Source organism: Meleagris gallopavo, chromosome 5, assembly GCF_905368555.1.
Source record: "Meleagris gallopavo chromosome 5, MGAL_WU_HG_1.1, whole genome shotgun sequence".
NCBI classification, from domain to species: Eukaryota; Metazoa; Chordata; class Aves; order Galliformes; family Phasianidae; genus Meleagris; species Meleagris gallopavo.
Window position 1 is genome coordinate 38692582 of NC_139408.1, and position 19980 is coordinate 38712561.

General features: G+C 38.2%; 1 long non-coding RNA gene across 2 annotated transcripts; it reads left to right on the forward strand.

Moving 5' to 3' along the window:
* Positions 1–1562: 1562 nt before the first annotated feature.
* Positions 1563–19659, forward strand: LOC146544326 (uncharacterized). 2 transcript variants are annotated; one of them, XR_014883671.1, is made up of 3 exons: positions 3978–4551; positions 5973–6136; positions 19138–19659. It is a non-coding gene; the product is annotated as an uncharacterized LOC146544326 (long non-coding RNA). The 2 variants fall into 2 exon arrangements; XR_014883670.1 differs by having other exon boundaries at positions 1563–4551; positions 5973–19659.
* The last annotated feature ends 321 nt before the right edge of the window (positions 19660–19980 follow it).

Consider the following 19980-nt stretch of genomic DNA (forward strand, 5'->3'; position numbering starts at 1 on the left):
CGACCTGGGCTATGTACACTAATGAAACCTGAGGGTCACTGAGGAGTCAGGCTGTGCCCATCCTCCCTGAGCACGTACTGCCTGAGCAGGTGAGAACAGCAGACCAAGAGCTTGCTTGTGTCTCCGTCTCCCAGAAACACAAATCCCTGCAGCATGTATTCCACTTCGACTCCTTGGCCTCAGAGAGCCTGTGACTATATGAGCAGGGCTTTGGAGAGACGCTGTCCATCAGCCTCTGCTTTGCAGCTTTGTCACAGAGATGTGGTTACTCTTGCTGTGATTGGAACATGATCAGACTTTGAAGAACTAATCTGAACACAATGGGATGGGAACACAATAGTTCTTAATGACCAGGACGGAGTTTCAGATAGCCAACTTCTCCTTTATGCTAGATAAAGTGGGACTATTTTGTTTAGAACTGTGATTGTTACAATTTTGCCATTCATTACCTATGCTTACTCCTACTGCAGAGTCTATGAAATAGAGATCCTCCTCAGCAAATGTAGGAAGAGGGAGGGAGATGAGCATGAATCAGAAGGACTGTTTCCCATTCTGCACAGGGAGGATGGACAGTGGTTCTATCTCTTCAGTATAAGGAGTTCCTCCGTGCAAAAAGTTGGAGCCTGCCAAACAGCATGACAATTCCTGTATTTTCTGGAATAGGGTGCTTCCTTTGTCACAGTGTCCTACCAGAAGGGGAGGCAAAGAGTTATTTCATCAAGAATTAAATCCTTGATGGATAGAGGATGAATCACATATCATAGAACCATAGAACACCCTGAGTTGGAAAGGACCCATAAGGATAATTGAGTTCAACTCCTGCCTCCACAACCCCCCAAAATCAGACCATGTGGTTGAGAGTATTGTTCAGATCCTTCTTAACTCCAGGAAGTTCAGTGCTGTGACCACTTCCCTAGGAAGCCACTTCCAGTGCCCAACCACCCTCATTCCCCAACATTTCCATGGGCTTCAGTTTCTAAAAGGAAGCCAAAATCTAGCAAGCATGATTTTCCAGCCACAGGCTCACGTGAACTTAATAGGAGCTCCTCTCTACTCTGCCAGGAAAGCCATCTCTTCTCCCATGAAGTTCTGCTTCTTTCTGTCAACCAGCAAGACACCAAGTTTGCTGGGAAATAGCTGGACTGGCACAGCCAGAAAGTGTGTTGGGATATCCTTAGGGACAGGCAGAGTGATTAGAAAGCTAGCTATGGCACAGACTTAATTTGTACTGTACACCTATAAACTGAAGCAAGGCTTTCCTGCCCTAAGTCCTCTTCAGTTTGCCCTTTTAATAAAACCTAGGCACAAATCAAGATCAAATTCTGCAGAGGAATGGGGACACCAGCATGAAACAGGTGCATGGGACAGATACACACAAAGCAGAGCAGGGCAGCTCTGTGCAGCTTTAGCACAGGTCAGGTAAACACGGTGTTACTTGAATCACATAAATTGTAAGGAAAGGTTGCGGTTTAAGCCCAGTACTCCTCAAAAATATTGAGAAATGTCCAAATTTGCCTTTTTAGACTGCTATCACATTAATTAACAGATCATCAATTTCAGATTGAAGTAGTCTAGAGATGATACTACCAGAAAATCGAGTATCATAATCCTAATATTAGTGGGAACATGGGCTAAGCACACACAGTTAGAACTTCTGTTCTAAGGTAAAACGAAACAAGTTAGTTCTTCTGGTAAAAAATTAGAACATTTAAAAATCCCGCCTAATATAGGTAATAATACTGTGCACTACAATCAGCTATTTGCAGAAAAAAGGACTGGAATATATCTATTTTTAAAATTCAGATGTTAAAATGTCCCCAAATACACCGATAGTAAATGATTTTAAGATTGACGGCACTACACAAATGCTATTAAATGACAGAAGACAGAAACTGATGGAAACTGTGAGATAAAACTGCTCAATTTTATATTTGGCCTGTGTGGTTTTACTTCCAACAACCCAAATAAGCAAATTGTTTAGTTATGGCACTATACTTCATACCAAAGGCTTCATAACTCTCACAGTTCGTACTGACTGAAAATGCTGAATGGAGATGATCAATATAATTTTTTTGTGTGTTTTGAATCTTCCTTCCTAACAAAATCTATGATATTGAATGCAAAAGCCCATTGAAATGCTATTTTTCAACAACTGGACTGTTCTGTTTGTTTACTGATTTCCCTAAATGTTGGCAGTTAAACGAATCTGACCTGTTTTGGGGTTGTTTCTAATCAGCTGCTCATTCTGAGTCCCTTGTATCTACATGTACTTCCCCTACTACAGTTTTGGATCCTGCGGGCAAAGTTTTACATTCCTCAAGAGCTGTACAAGGAAGTTAAATAGCACTCTCCATTAGAACGCCTTGCTTTAGTTAACTGTAACTGCCAAAATTTAGTCATTTGACTTGAAGTTTTCTGTGCTGTCTGCATGAGGCTGATACTTTGCACAATGTCATCATAAAAGTTTTTTCTGATTATTAACCTACAGAAAACTATACTATTTTGTGAATGATAGAAAATCCTTGCATTTATTTTCAGAAGGCTCAGTACTCCAACACTTCAGAACCACAGCAGACAGAATGCCAGGGCAGCCCTGGGTGCAGAGAGAAACTTGTTTTTTTGCTCCATACATAATTCATGCTGGTAAGGAGGAAAACAACCTGAAATTTCAAAGTCTACAATGGCTAGCTTGTACACTCCAGTCATATAAGAGGCTAGTAGATAAATTTGTTTATTATTTTATCCATACTGAGCACATCCTACAACAGGCTGAGCTGAGCTCACAGGGAGTTTCTGTTCATAAATACAGAAGGAGATAGATTTAAATGCGTAAGAGCAAAAGATCTTCAGTCAGTACTGCATGTACAGTACCAGGACAAGGCTTCCTCAGCCCCCTCATTACTCTGTTGTCAGCATATAGCCGTGAAATCCCCTCACAAAGTGTTTGTCTCATTTTGCCTTCAGAGGCTGGGTCACGTAAAGGATAGCAGCCTGTTGTTCAGGTCTCTTAGCTCAAATGGTACAGGTTTGTACAAGCATATCAAAGTTCCAGCTCTACTAATGATCCACGTGAGAGTTAATGTGGTTCCACATGATGGAATTAACACAGAAAATTACACATAAAGAGATTACGTTAAAAGAATACTATGGTTGCAAAGTCAAACATTCCAAACATTAAATACCAGCATTTACATTACCCTGAAATCTGAATTCCTTCTTTTCTTGTACATGTAGCACACAAGATGAGCAAGATGGTTAAAACTGTGGGTGTGAACAGATCTCAGGAGATCAGTTGCATTTACCTGTACTTAGCAGACAGCACAAACCTGCTGCACTGAAGAAGACCCTACAGACTAAAATGAGGACAATTACATTAATGATTTATTAATTATTTTTTATCTATCTGCTACACACATATTGTGTAAATATATGGGAAAATAGTTTCAAGAGTGATGCAAATCTTCTCATCACCAAAGATGCTTCATGATGGGAGAGTTTAGGCCTCTTTCTTATCTGTGTCTATCTCAAAGAGAAAGAAAACAAGTTTATTTGTCTAGGTGTGGTTCATCTCATCAAACTTAGTAATAAGTTATACATAATTATTGCATTATGTAAATAATCAGTTCCCTCCCCGACCAGAATGACTGTGAAATAAACTATAAATTTGCAATGGAAAAGAATGCAGATTCTGGGTTATAAATACGAGCAACTTAATCCCAGGAAATCCCAGCTCCAATGTGTAGCAACCTGGGTTGCATTTCAACCATTCTTGGTGTCAGATCTCCTTGACGGAATTAAAGTTTTCAGTTACAGAAGTGAGTATGATTTTACATAAGTCCGTATGCAAATAATTCAATTGATAATGTTGGATTGTTGCGACTAATGAATAGGAAAACCCAGCACCTCCGGAACTTTGGATATTTTCTGTTAGTGACATTACCATTGATCCTTAATTGGTCGTTTGAAATTGTACTCCATCATTTCTTCAATGTTCTTTTCATGTAACTCTACTGAAAAGAACTAGTGGTTCACTGAATATCCCAGTTAATTTTCAAAAACAAAAATCCTGGGTTCTGATTATATAGACAATCTTTGAAATAAACTACAAGCTGCTGATAAAAAAAGTAGGTGCTGTAACGGCTCACTTTAGCCGCCTGACCGCCTGACCCCACAGAATATTAGGCACTTCTATGCCATGTCAGAAGAAAATGAGATACTCCAATCAGACAGTTGAAGCAGATGAGTGGTGAGCTGTGCAAAGATGCACAAAGGGAGAGAAATATGAAATACTGTTGAACCCATGAATCCCATCTTCATGGTGAGAACTCTGGAGTACCAGGCTGGCAAGTCGTGCCCCTTCTTGTCTGCTGTTCTTCCGGAACCATAAATCTGGTGCTCCTTTCAGCACAGAGGCACAGAGCCAACAGGAAGAAAAATGCTGCCCCTACCTCAACCGGTTTGCTAACTGTTAAGCCAGCCTCCTAGGAAGGAAGAAGATGGCAAAATGAGCCTCCTCAATCAAACTAAACTCAGGACACAGAATCTCCCATGGTAAGTGCTCTCGCCACTGGTTTAGAGAGTAAGGTAAGAGCTCTAGAGGAAGTTAAGGCAACTACCACACAAAAAATGATCCCCATATTTGCATTTTAAGAAAAAAATAGTTACGCTTCCAAATACTTTTTTTTTCCCCTTGAACTACTGTGTAGTATAACAACCAGTGCTAACAAGTTGCTATATTTCTACACCGAAGTGGCAGTATTTTAGCCATTTACCCATGGCTGGGCAGCCACTTGGGATATATGTAATTGGAAAAAGGGAGAAGATCTAATTATCTATGTAACATTTTTCAACCCTTCAGGATGAACGTCAACAGACAAATATAGCATTTTTTTTCTCATAGTTTTATGACTTGCTAAAACAAAACAGATAAATCATGATATCCTACACTTCAATGTCTTCCCTGTCCTTTCCCCTGAAAGCCAGTGCACACATTTACAATGGACACAGCTTTACAATCTTGATAGGGAGCTGTGTGCCCAAGCAGAAAGAAAGAAAATTAGTAGCAGAGTGGATTTTTATTTGATGCTGTGGTGCTTTTCATGTAAAAGTCATAAGTTCTTCCTTAAAAGAGTCCAGAAATAATAAATTCAACAGGTAATTACTATTTGAGGCTTGGCTTCTTTCCTTGTGATCATCTTTTAGGGATATTTGCTTTTAAATTTACTGATAGAATGACTGGCTGCTAATACAGACACAGATACATTATGTTTCTGGATACTGTATACCAATCCTTTTTTTTAAATTTGAAGTCTGTAAAATCTTTTTTTTTTCCTTTCACTTCTTCAGTTTCCCCTGCACACCCCCTTCCTTGAGCTGTAATAATCAGAGTGGATTGAGAGCTGTCGCATAGAGACAGTCTCCCTCTGTACCTGCTCTGCATGGTAATGAATTACTCCCAGTCTGCAGGCTGGGACATGGATTCAGTCTTTCAAGTCAGCCCAAAGCTGAAAATGAAAAGCTATAAACCTCACTCAGCAGAATGCAAAACATAAGGTTGCTGGGATATTGTATCGTGCAAGTTACATTCATGAATACAGTGAAAAGGACTAACAGAATTCGCTGTGATAGGAAATGCAACACATCAGGGGGATTTCGTAGGGTATGAATCTGAATTCCAGACACTTATTTGCTTTCATGTCATCTGCAAAATTTGTCATTTCATTGTCGACCCAATTTTTTTAGATAACTGCTCAATATATTACACTCAATAGCAGAAGACAGTACTGGACCTTGTGGCACCCCACATTAACCTTTTGTCATGTGGAAAATCTGACAGCTCTGCCTTTTAATCAATGTCTAATTCATAGGAGTATTACCACATAACTGTGACTTCAGCAAATTTAATAGCTTTTTCTGAAGCTTTGCTTGTGAGACTAATGATTTAGTGAAGGTGCATCTCCTTTTCCCTGTAGTACTCCTCAATACTTTGTGCAAACAGAAGGCTGATGGGAAGATGGACAACGTCAGGTAACTAGGGGTTTCCTGAGAGATTTCTGTAGAAAGCAGCTCAGACACAGCTGCTGAAAGACGAGGATGAAGGTTCAGATGAGCGGAGTAAGAATGCAGCCACGCAGAGGTAAGGCACTACCCTCAAATCCTGTCATCTACAAGCGAGTTTCATTGTTTAGAACCTCAGAAAGTAGTGATAGGTCTTGGTTGTTTGGTCTTGAAGAAAAAGCTCAACCTGCTCTGATTTGCAAGCAGAAGCAGTATGGGATTCAGAGATTCTCTTGAAGAAAAAGATTTTTTTGCTTTTGCCAAGGAATGTAAAAGCTCTGTTAATGGGAATATTCACCTCAGATTCAGAAGATGTATATCGCTTCTGTTGAAAAAAGGAGCTAGAGTAGAACCCTCCTCCTACCTTTGCTGGAAAAGATGCAGTGGACCTCACAACTTCTAGGGACTCTTCGTAGGGCGAATCTGGTTCCAATCTGCTTTGGAACCATGGATTCCTTCTGGATAAGCTTATTCTGATGATTCCTAATGAACAGGACTGGCTGCATCGCAAATTGTCTTCTTTAAAGTTAAAAACTCCTTTTGAGAATGAGCACATTTTACTTTGAAACTGATGCAGTAAAGAAGTCTTGATGGGTGCACAAAAGAGCATTATAGCGTGGCTGCAAGAAAAGAGAACCAGTACAAGTAAATGGTGGCTATGGTTGTACTGACTGCAAAACGACCTCTGTGATCACATTTGTCTCCAAAGAATCGTTTAAGAATTGCTCTGATATTTGAAATGGAGGCTCCTCACCAATCGTGATTTTTGAAGCAGGCTAAGAGGGCACCTCTGCTAAAGTATATTTGGTTGATTTTGGATCAAGTCTTTCATTCGGTGATGGAAAACGCACCCAGACCACCTCCAAGTGCTTATTTCATACTTTAAAGATCATATCAAAACTCTTTGATATAAAATCAACAGCAAAATATAACCTGAGTATTCTGCCATGGATGTAACTTGATCATCTGCCTACATTAAATCCTAGAAACTGTCCAAGAACAGGTGAACTAGAGCCCATTTGAGACAGCAGGTGGCCTCTATCATGGGAAGAACCTGAAACTGTGCAAAAGAAAGTCTTATTTTGACAGAGATTCTTAGAGTAGTTTATTTCCCAGAAGGCACGGACTATTGAACTGTAAAAATAATTTCTAATAGTAAGTTCTTCAGATAACTAATACACCTGCAGACATGAACAACAAAGAAAATATACAACCATTGCCAAGCATTTAATGATAGCCCAAGGACTACTGAAGATCTGAAGGATAACAACTTGAAAAGCAATGGTCACTACCCACCAAGAACGTGATGCACTTTCTTGTCTTACTGAGATCTAGATGGAAATAATTCAAAGGCCTAGAGACCTAAATCCATCCCAAATGTTGAAGAGATTGATTATTGTCTCCAAGCAAAGCATGCAGAATTTCTTCTTCCCGAGGTACTTGTCCAAATTGCCAAGAACAAAAACCACTAAGTAGTGAAACTGAACCTCTTCCTCCTGATAATATCTACTATCATTTACACTGTCCCATAGCCAAGTAATACCCTTCAACAGTTTTTTCATGAGCAAGATACCTAGAATAGAAGGGGACATGACTTAGAGATTTTGGTTATGTACTAGTCAAAATCACCACCCTTCTGAACCCAATGATCCAAAGAAAAGGCAAGATAAAGAATTATCATAAGGAGAGAAAGAAAAACATCTCCCCTCTGGCTTTAGATCTCTCAGCCAAATTCACGACTGATATCTAGATTCAACTTCAGTTTTAACTTTGGATTTCAGGTGCAATTTTGATTTCTTTTTGAAGAAATTATTGAGGCCATAATGGCTCAATAATTTGGATTTATTTTTGAAGGAGAAAGACATGTTTTTTGCATTCTCCTTTTATTAAGATTGTCAGATTTTTCTAGTCATTGCAAGTAGCCAGTTCTTAAAAAAGGATTGCTACTGGTGTCATTCACAGCACTGCAAAGAGTTCTTGCGAGAACAGAGTTTTATTCCAACCCTGAAAACTGCCTGTGAACTCTGTGGCTTTCAGCTCTTCCAAAACCTTGTCTGCCCTGAGCTGATGAGATCTCATGAGTCCAGTTTCTCAGATGACCAGAAAAGGAATTCTAACCTCCCTACTTGAGTTCCTATACGAGCCCAGCCTCTAAGATATGAGTCAAGAATTTCTCCGCAGGGAAACCATCGTGCCTAAAGATCGTCAGCAGAACAAAATATCAAAGGAACCTTGAGGAAATGTTTGGACACCTCCTTAGCCTTCCTTGAACAATTCCAGATACTTCTGAACCCAAAAGCCAGCCATGAACAACACAGCATCTGTGTCTGGCCATAACTGCTCAATAATTGGCAGCCACGAGTATTGAGAGAGCCAAAGAATAAACCTTTCCTCCAAACATGTTCAATTGTTTGGACACTGTCTCTAGGGGCCAATGACACTTCTCTCAGTTTTAGACTTGTAATCTTGCAGCCAAAACCACAACAAGTCAGGGTAGGATGTAGGAAATAAATCAGATGCCACCCTTTTCTGGAAATTATTTTTCTGCAGCTATTTGGCAACATTTTTAGGTTTGTGGACCGGAAGACTGTCTGACTGAATAACTCAAGAAACAGAGAAAGGAACAAGTTTCATCATAAGAGTTGCTATGCCTTCCTGCCCCTCTTCTCCCACCCAGTTTACCATCTATTGTCTCTCCTCTAGGCTTATTTTATTGTCTCTGAAAAACCTACAAGTGGTTGGGTGAGGAGACAGCACTGCCACATTTAGTTGAATATTTAACATCTGGAATATGAACTTAAGACTCCTATTATTTTCTTCCCCAAAGTAGCAGCGTTTCTAGCTTTCCAACAAATTACTTTCTGGTCTTCTCTATCTTTCTTCTCTTTGTTTGCTGTCTTTTGGTTTGATGCAGGCAGCCACAACAACCCCCAGCTTGCACAACAGTGACCAGCCAGTGACCAAAAGTAGCACTTTAAACAAATCAAAACTAGGAAGTCTTTTCATTCTAAAAAGAATGCTAGGTCTGACACTTAAGAGCAGTTAGTCATGTGCTATGATACGCATGAAAGTTACACTCATTCTGTATGCTATTTTCTTTTTTCTATGTGTTTTCCTTTTTCCATTTGCAAGGGCTGCTCCAAAAGTAATGCGTTCTGTTTTACTATATTGACCCATGACAGACCCAGAGGTTGACCCTTCCCACCAGTATTCTGTTACGTATTCTTGCCGTGTGACAGATGGCAGCCAAGGGGCAGTCTGACAAAATGGTGTCTGACATGGAAATGAATATGAAGCAAAGGTGTATCATTGAATTCCTCCGAGCAGAAAAAAAAATTGTGCCCATTTACATTCACTGACTCTTGCTGAACTTTTATTGAGACCAACCAGGGGACATGAGCACTGTGAGGCAGTGAGTGGTGCCTTTCAGCAGTGGTGACAGCAACAGTGTGCCACCTGCACTGGTGAAGATTTTTATGGGCATGGCATGCAGGCTCTTATTCATGGCTGACAAAAACACATAGCTATTGATGGTGACTGTGATGCATAGCAGTGTTTTGTAGCTGAGAATTTGCTCTACCAAACAGTCCTTGTTATTATGCTCTTTGTATCTGCTGTAGTTTCCATGAAAATAAATAGGAAGCATTACTTTCAGAGATGTATAAAAGGAATCAGTGACCAAACCAATCCAGTACTGGCATCCCACCAACAGCTTATGCCACCTAACTGATTCTTTCTACTCCATTTTTGTTGCTCTTTTGTTTTGTTTGCAGCACCTTACCACCTTACAAGGCCTCCTACAGCACCATCAAATTCAAGTAAAATAAAGTTTTTGCTTAGCTTCTTTTTTTTCCTTATGTTAAAACTCTCCTTGCCTTTTTTTCTATATGTAAGGAAAAATGAAAAAGTTTTAAGTGATAACTTGCAAAGTAAGCATACTTGCTCCTAAGAGCACTTAATGCATGTTTGCTGCAAAGCAGGCAACAAGCTGCTCTGCAGCCATCTGAAGAAGTATTCCCCTGAAATAGGGTGATGCCTGGATATTATGCTGACAGGTATAAAAATAATGCTTCTCACCAGAGAGCTGGTGACAAATGAACAGCCTCAGTGCTGAGAACCTCAGTACCACTACCCTGTGCTACAGAATGCCTGGAAGAAAATCCAAGTCAAAGAGAAAACTCTAGAGCTACCTAAACTATCATCAAGGGATTCCAAGGTATTCCCTTGCTTAAACAGAAGTTTTATAAACTGGCATTTCAAAAGAATAATGTGAAACCAAATTCTAGACACAGAGGTCCATGACAGCAAGATGGGATCCTTGGATTTCATAAATCTAGTGGTATAAAATTGTTTCCAGACTTTGGTTCTTCTTCCATTCACTTAAGATATTTTCCTGAATTGTTGTTTAGTCCAGAAAGTAGTCTCCTAAAGATGTTGTTGGCATTAATAACTGTTTGAATATTTGACATTCCCTTCATAAGCATCTCCAGAAATGCTGACTGATGGTATCGTGGCCATGCAAACTTAACCAGCACACTGCAGTAGGTGAATGATCCCAATGGTCTAGATGCAAGAAGCTTTCATCCCTGAGAGAGAATCCAAGAATGTTATACAACCATTTGCTGTTGGATCACCTTTTCTTCCTTTCTTTGCTTATATTACAGGAGTTGCTTTCCTTCATTCATCTGACAAACTCAAAACTTTTCCCCAGTGAAAATGATTCAGCAGTTCTGTGTCAGGGATAACACACACAAACTCCTTCCTGGTTCACTCTGCATTTAAATTCTCCCTCTGCGTGAAAACAGGAAAGTAGCTCCCACAAGCTGCTTGAACTAACAGCTGTGACTTGGTACACTGGTAGAAACAAGAGAGGAAAACTCTCTTCTTAGTAGGGAAGGCTATAAAATAAGAAAGCAGAGGTATAGAAGAGGGGGAATACTTCTTCCATGGAAGGGAGAAAAAAAATTTAAAAAACCAACAATCTATAAACTGAGGCAGCTACCAGCTTCCCTGCAGCTTCCTCTATCCTAGCTTTATGTGGGAGTTTCTCCTTTAAAAGACCAAAGGAAAAGGAGTTGTATTTAGCCATACATAAGTCGATCTTTAAGGATATGGTCTAGCTTTTTAGGTTTCAGTGGAAAGTTCTGAAAGTCTTAAGTTCTCAGGCTGAGAACTGGGTCCTTTTTGGACCCCGTAGGGAAAAGCTTCCAGCACCATATTGCATAAGCAGCATGCTTCTCAGAGCCATCTTTGTGCCCTGGGAAAACACTGGGAACAAAACTGCCGTCTTGGCTAAGGTACAAGGGGCCTGCAAATTTTCCAAATTTGATAACCTGCTAAATATAATCTCTTTAAAATACATTTAATCTGTTACCTTTAATTTTTTTTTCATAATAACTTACATTTCAGGAATTTCCTGAAATTTTCTCTCCATGAGAGAGGAAGAGCTTGGTTCTGAATACTGATTTCTAGTGTAGCTTTTAAAAACTGAAGCCCTAATAAATGCACTCTTCCCATTGAAGGAAGTTTGTAAACTCAGAATTCTTGCCAGCATTGTTTATAGATAGGTACATCTACAAGTATTTAAAACATCACAGTAACTTATTTCAGATTTTAAAAGTAATCTGAGTATTTCATTTGCATCTCAGCTCCTTCAAGAATTCCGTAAAAGCTTAAAAATGGATAGAAGATAATACTTCCTCTTTTCCTTTGGAATTTCTCATCTCCAATTGTTCCTTACACTTCACTACAGCTGGGCAGTATTTTCCTTTTCTGGAGGTTAAAATACTAATTTGTCTTAAATTAACACGTGTACTACTTAACGCATTCCTTTATTATTTGTCTGGTTCATGGTTTTATTATTACAATCCCTTTCCAAGTAGGGAATGCTTTTAAACTTTATCTCATATTTAATAGTAAAGAAGTATAAATTCCTGTCATAATAATTTAATAACCACATAAGATGATAAATATTAATGTTGCAGCACAATGTGTCTTAGAAATGGCTCTCTGTGAGACAGCATGATGATGATTATAAATTTCAACTGCCCCATAATTTAAATGCATCTAAACTCTCAAATGCACGAAAGAACACAGCAGTACTATAGAACAAGTCAGAAAGTGATGAAGGATATCCAGCCTAGTTCAAACTTCAGAGGGAATACAGTCAGCCAGCTGGAAACCAATCACAAAGCTATAGTTAGCACCTCAATTTTTAGGAAAGATGGTACGGACTCGAATAAAATCAAACAGCAAAGATTTATACTCAGGTTTATACTTCATCAATAAAGCACTGTGCTAAATCAAAATTCTAGCATCAGAATCATGCGTCAGTTCAATCCTGGGTCTAAGAAGGACAGTATAAGCAACAGGTCCACAAGAACATTCATACTTTCCTACTTTTGGAAGTCCTCCCCACCACCCTTCAGCAACACAAAGGGATTTCATTACTCAAACCCTTGGGTTTTACAGAAAGATTTCAAGGAAGTCTATAATGCTTTGAGCCTCCATAATGCCAGGGGATTTGTTAGGTGATATGAACTTAATCCAAAAATGGACGACCGTACAAACTATGGGGAAAGGCATCCTTCCTCGACCCCCATCCTCCTGAAAAGATAATCCTTGCAGATGTGACCAGTAAAAATTTCCTTTCTGACCTGAAGTCAGAGTAATAAACCTGAAATCCCAACAGAGTCGTGACCAATCTCATCAAAGAAAGATGGCAGAGTGAAAAACAGCACAGAAGAGAAACTATGCTGCCAAAAAGAAGAGAACAAGTAAAATCTTCTTTTCTTCTTCCCACCTTTCCAATTAATAGCAGCTCGGAGAGATGTGATACATTAAGTGAATGCTGAAGTTAAATGCCACAATTACTACTCAAAACTCATGACCCAGTAAAGGATGAAGAACCTAAACCAAGCCAGGATGGGCTGGCCCATATTCTCTCTTTGCACTTATCAGCTACAGAATCCCTTACACACCACACCAAAACGTGTCCTTCAAGATGTGCTCTTTCAGGGCCATACCTAGTAACAACAGGACAGAAACCAAACAGTACATTACGCAATCTTTCCCTGTGTGTCATTATATCTTGTTAACAACTTTGCTGGCTTCGCGCTTTCCACTTTCTAGTATTACAGCAAGCAAAACACATGGCACCCGCTGATGCAGTGACACACGGAGAGCAAATCTCCTTTTAGTGCTCTTCTAAGAATGGCAGTATGCCACGTGCCCACAGCCTCACTCACAGCCTCCACCTCCAGCTTTACAATTAGCCTCAGCCTGTCATCAGTGTATCAACCTTCACCCTGCAAGTCATTCAGATTCCTTGCACCCATTGCTCTGTCTAGAAGACAGCTCTAGAAGTTCTTTTTTCTTGATGGTTAGAGAATTTAACTTTCTAATGATTTTGATTAATTCATATCCATTTGACCTTATCTTTTAATTGTTCTTCTCTCTCCTTGCAATTTATGCCCAAACGTATTTCTAGAAAGCATTCACATCCTCCCCGAATCTTCATCTTGGTTGGCCATACGAATCCACATTCTTTTAGTCTCCATTTGAAAGAATTTTTTACCAATCCTGTAATGATTTTTCCAGCCATCTTCTGCATTTGTTCCACTTTGAATACATAATTATTCCTGTGTGAGTGGTCAGACTGATATCAGTAAGCCAAATGAAATCTTTGAAAGTGCTTTGTCCTAATCATTTTCCAGTTTCTACAGAAAATGCATTTTTGAACATAAAGTGGTCTTCTACATAGCTGAAAAATGTTATCAGTGCATTTAGTTAACAAACACTGAGCTCTAAATTCCTGCATCACCGTGCATCCAGCTCACAGTTCCTGCCATGAGTCCCTAACTGAATGGCACTGCAGAAAAGTTTGCTTTCTCATTTAATGCCTCCTGCAAACACAGTCATCTTGTTCAAGCCATCCAATGGGCAGATATTAGCTACACCTCCCAGCTCAGTGTTATCAGTAACTTTCATAAGGACAAACAAGTTTTTGCAGTAAGATCACTAATGGGAAATAATACACAGATGCAGTCCCAAGATGAATTTTTCAAAAATATCATAACCAAACTCCCTGTATTTGTATAACCACTCTTTCAAAGTACCCTGTTGTGTTTGGAATTTTTTTAAAAAAATCAGTTCCTGGCCTCTCCCTCTTAAATAATTACTTCCATGATCAAGTGTTACTTACATCTAGGTATATCAAGCTACTTCTTTTTTAAGAATTGCATCATATTATCAAAGAAAGAGATGAGGTTTGTCTGACACGATCTCACATTTTATCCCATTTTCCACATATCCGCATTTACATGACTTTGATTACTCCATCTTTTCAAAGCCCTGAAGCTTTGAACAGTACCAAAGCCAAAGAGCAATCCTGTAGTTCTTCTCTGTCTATTTAGAAACAGAAATAATTTTTGATACCTGCCAATCACACAGTACCATTCTGGAATTCAAAGATTAATTGAAAATCCATACCAGTTCTTGCTGGCACATAATACTGGTTTCCTGTTTCCTCAAATTAAGAAGTCCATGGTTTTAGGTTGTTGGTTGTTTTTTTTTATTCTTCCACATTGGTGGAAATTTCTATTAATCTATCATTCTCATTGGGTACACTGCCGTTGCCCTTTGTGTGTCATCATTCTTATTTCCATCTAATTTTGCATATCATAAAGTCCACACTTCTTCCTTAAAAATCTCCTTTCATACATAAAAACAATATATAAACAGAAAAATGTACAGATTCACTGTTCCGGTACATTTGCTTCTTATTATTCTATATCTTGCTTTTTACTATTTGTAGTCCATGAGAAGAACATTCAAGTTATTCTTCAGGCGGCATATGGAAGAAAAAGCCATCCCTATACCATTACATGCAGTTGAGAACAAGAAACAATCACTAAAACTAAATTCTTGTTTTCTTTTTTATTCAGTTATAACATTTGCTCTATCTGCCTTCTCAGCATACAGATATGTGAAAGAAATCAGTTCTTACAGTTCTTCTGTGATAGTTTACAGTGAACCATACACAAGTTTACAGAAATGATGTATCTTCACTTTCATTCTACCATCTCCAGACTTCCATCAAGCTCTGCTCAGCCAACACACCATGCTTGGACAAACATGGTAACTAATCGGTTTGGTAATTAGTTAAACACAGCAGTCTTTCAGATTTGTCCAGTTTATCTACAACAGGACAAGTAAGAGAAGAGCTGGGTCCAAACAGCTACTTTGGAAATAGAAATTATCCATAACAGAGGTATTTTTCTTTCACAATGTATTTAAAGCACTAAGTAGCTTTCTCGGAGAGATGTGACTTTAGGATTTCCTTTTCCTATTTGAGTCTTTCTCACTCCTGTTCAATCCCACTGCTCTCATTAAAGGATCACAGATGTTGCAGAGACAAGCGTTCACAAGCTGGTAAATGCCAGCAATAGCTTTTTTCCAGCATATTCATTAGAATAAGTTTGAAATGGCATGATCACATAATATTTCTGTGGTACTAATCCACTTATTTAGCAAGATGATGATTTCTACCCTCCTTGGCACCTTATCCATTTTCTATATAACCTCCAAAATCTAAGAACATGTAATTGAACCATTTTATAATGCACGGATAAAATAATTTGAGCCAAGTTTGGCCAGGAAACCTACATTCTATTTTTCCCCTTCTTGAATGCATGACTTAGAATGTTAAAATTCTTTCAAGATATTTTTATATGTAAATGCATTTTTCCATAAATTCAGTAGGTCAGAAAAGGCTTTTAAATCTTTAGTTGGATATCTGGCATATAGCAGCCTATTAAATTCTACTCTAAGGCTGCTAACTTATTTTTCACTACAGTGTGTCCAAAAAAGCCGTCCTGTTTTGATTTGAAGGTTATTCATATTTCTTCAGAGAAATTTTCAAACCTTCATCTTGGGCAATGAAGAATCTCCATCTTTCTCTGTAGTTTATTCCCTCTCTGTTAAAAAAAATGAGCTTTGTTTCTGAAGTGTATTTATCTGGACTTAAGTTCCAGCATAAAAAAGAGCTGTGCCGATCTTCCCTAAAATGAACAGCCTTTTGCCACGTGCTGTTTCCTCCCCTGGAAAGTATTTATATATTGTAATCACATTACCTTGGAATTATATCTTTTATTTTTGATGAACTAAGCAGACTTGGCCCTTCAGTTTTCAAACCATGAAAAACAACTCTGTGATTATGTCCGTGACTCTGTATCCACCCAAAGTGCTCATTGATCTTTTTAAGATACAAGCCCTAGGAACATTTTTCAAGACGCCAGTGCCAATTCCATACCCAAAACGTGAATTACCATTCAAGTAGTCCATTTCCCATTCAAGTGACACATTTTTGCCAAATCATTATCCTGGGAGTCATGGTGAAATGTTTGGCCACTGTGACCTTGAAATCTTTTCAGAATCATGGTTTTCAGGAAACAAATCCTTTTCCAACCGAGCAACTGACAATATGTTCTTTGTCCATAAGTATATGAACTTACTGTTGTAGTGTTAAAACTTTCTTTGAATAGGCTCTATTTAATCAAACAGTCCACAAGATCCTATAAGAACATGCTGGCTTCGGTCAGTAATTACTGTTTCTGCCATCCTTATGTTATCCGTATTTATTACCATTGATTTATTAAAACAGTGAGGAAAATGTTGAATAGCTTTAGAATTCCACTAGCCTATTGATAGCATTAGTATCAATCCCATGTAAAGTGAACTCCAATTATGATGACTCTGTTGACAAGTATTCTTGAGTTCTGAGCTGCCAAACCAGAGCACTGTGTGCATTGCTGACATTGCACAGGATGCATTCTTTAATCAGAATGTTTTATCGTACCAATCCAAATGTCTTATCAGAACCTGTATATATCACGTCTATAAATTAGTAAACGTATAAATGTAAATCAGATTTCTTTGACAATACTTTCTGTAAATGTACTTTGACTTGCATCAGTTTTGTTTCCATTCTTAGTAAATTCCCATTATTTTGGCATGAATAGATGCCAGTCTAACAGATCTATCATGACTTAAGTCAGTCTGCTTATCTTCTAGAACTGCCTTATTACTCTTCCAGTTTCACGGAATAAATAATAAAATAAGAATGAATTCAAATTACATCACATGGACGTATATTGATCTCCAGAATCACAAAATGGTTTGGAATTTGGAATTTTGGTCTGGAGCTCACCTGGTCGCTGATCTCAAAATTCACAGTACATGACATTAGCAGATTGAGATTGCACTAACAAAATCCGTGTTCATAACGGTGAATTGTAACAAAGATTAGAGGGTACAGGTGAAGAATATGCACTCTGCTACTGGATTTCAAGTATATTTTATGAGAGCAAAAGTACACTGAGACTCAGATGTAATTCCTCCTCCTCTATTCCCCCTCTTAGCAATAGAAAGTCATTTCAAGGCATAAGGAAAAAGGTCGTACCAGTATAGTCTCTGCTGCCATAGCACTCCAGAAGAACAATGCCTAGGAAAATCTTGATTCATGCTGGAATCTGCTCAGGGAATTTTTGGAAATACGTTGCTCTTACTCCACTTAGGGAGGAGATCCATACAGGGGAAGGAAGATCAGCAAAGATACCGATCTCTTCTGAGAATGCTGCCCAACTCTGACAAGCCATTCCAGCATATTTAAAAAAAGGATTTTCAGAGATTAACAGTTCAAACAAATTCACCTCAATTACCACAGAGGTACATTAGGTGTGCTGAACTGAACTGCATACACTTTGTAAAACTGGCATCTTACCAATTTTAAATATCTAGCTGCTATGATTCTGCTCCCAAATTTTACTACTCTGATAAACTGTGATGTAACTTCCTCTCAAATTCATCACACAGAAATCCTGTAAGTGTTGAAAGAGGGAAGAAAAGTAAGCTTAGAGCCTACCTGCCAAATATTGGATACTTTTCCTTAATTTAGACTAAAATCTGTCATCTGTATTAACTATTAGTAATGTAGGCTAAATAGCATTTCTAATTACAAAAAAAAGTATATGAAAAAAGAACACTTTTCCGCTGTGTGATTTTAGTTTATAATTACAAAAGTCATTTTGACTCTGTGCCTGTAACCGTAAACTTGTATGTTTATAAACTTTCTGCCTATCAGAAATGCCAAATAACAGCTTTTGTAAATACAATCTTTGTATAGCAAACCAGTAAAGTTGTGTTCTGATCACAGTTCCACTTGGGCTCAACATAAATCTGAATGCCTGTGCCACTTCTGATGAAAGTACAGTGATCTTTTGGAATTGATTTCCTTTTACAAAAAGGTGACATAATTCTGCTTGGATGCTGTAAAATGGAGTGGATTTTCAGGTGTGTTTAGATCACTTCATGCGAGCCATCCTCAATTAAAATCAGGAAAAAATTTTCCCATGAAGTTTCTCTGAATGCTGTTGGGAAGATGGAACATCAGTCCTCTACTTTCAGTATGAGATTGATGGTTGCAGAAGAATATTTGAACTGCTGAAATGTGCCATACAACAGTGTTCAGTGCTACGAAATTTCTCAATTACATTTTTGAAGTATATCGAACATTGTCCACACAGAAGTCTTCAGTGACCTTTAATGCAAACAGATCCAATCTCTGTATATCCGTAATTATAACAGAGGTAAAGAATCGTTTCATGCTTTTCTTTCAAACTAGAGGACAATATCTAATCCAACCTGGACACAATATTCTTTGCTTTTCTTTTCAGACGTAAAATCAATAGTATTCCGTAGGAACTCATTTTTCTCTATGGATACTTGTACCCATTATTGGATCATTTCTCATGTGCAACAAACCATATGCTTTAATGTCAAAGTTGATTCTTTTAGTTGTTCTTTTAATTCTTTTTCTTCTGCCTCTTCACTTGCAGTATCTAATTTGAAACCACAAATTCAAATCTGTCTGAATTCAGGGCAAAGGTCTTCAATCACTTTTAAATTGCTCATTTTGTGCTACACGGAGGGTGTGATGTTTTAAGAAGAAAAGAAGGTTGCAACTTTCTATCAAGTTCAAGCCTTTCCTTCATTTCTTTATTTTCTTCCTTTTTTCTCAAGGTGCAGTTGCCAATTGATCTGTCATATTGTGGTTTTCAAAGATGAACTGAGAATGCTCTGAAAGGAGCATGCTGTTGAGGAGCTGCTGGAAGACCTGGAGGAGGGAATTACATTTTCACTGTGGCTAACTTTCAGTGACATTGAACATGTCTCACTCAGAAGATCATCAAACTCATGTTTTCCTCTTCAGCAGACAAAGCGTCATTCATTTGATGTGGAGAAGATGAAGAAGCTAATTTTCTTCTTGAAATAAGTGTGAATTCTTTTTATCTAGTGATTTAACAACTCCTGACTGCTTACATTTCATTTCAAAAAAATTAGCTTTTTCCTAACTTCAACCTTTCACTAAGTCTTTTCGTATTCCCTTTCTCAATTCAGGCTAATATAGAAGGAAATTAGGTAATAGCTTCTTCAAAACAACCTATTGGTTGTATTAATAAAAAAAAAAAATTGAAAAAAAACCTTTCACATGTACTACAATTAGCATTTAAAAAAAAAAAAAAAAAAAAAAAAAAACACAAATTCCTTGAATATAACACTGCAAAGAATGAAAATAGGATGTGCTGACCGTGGTCTCCAATGCTTTATCTCCCATTAATTTATAGCAGATCAAATCCATCCCTCATTATGTGATTCTCTTATGTATTGTCTCCTTCACAATACCTAACATTTAGTTCCAGTTCTGTTCTGCCATGACTGAGAATATTCCCTCTAGTGCTTCCAGTCCTGTAACTATGAAAATGTTTAGTACAAAGAAAAAGCATTTGGTTCTTTTCAAATACAAATATGTATAAAACAAAGTCTCTATGCATACACACAAAAAAGGAGATGGGAATAAAAGTG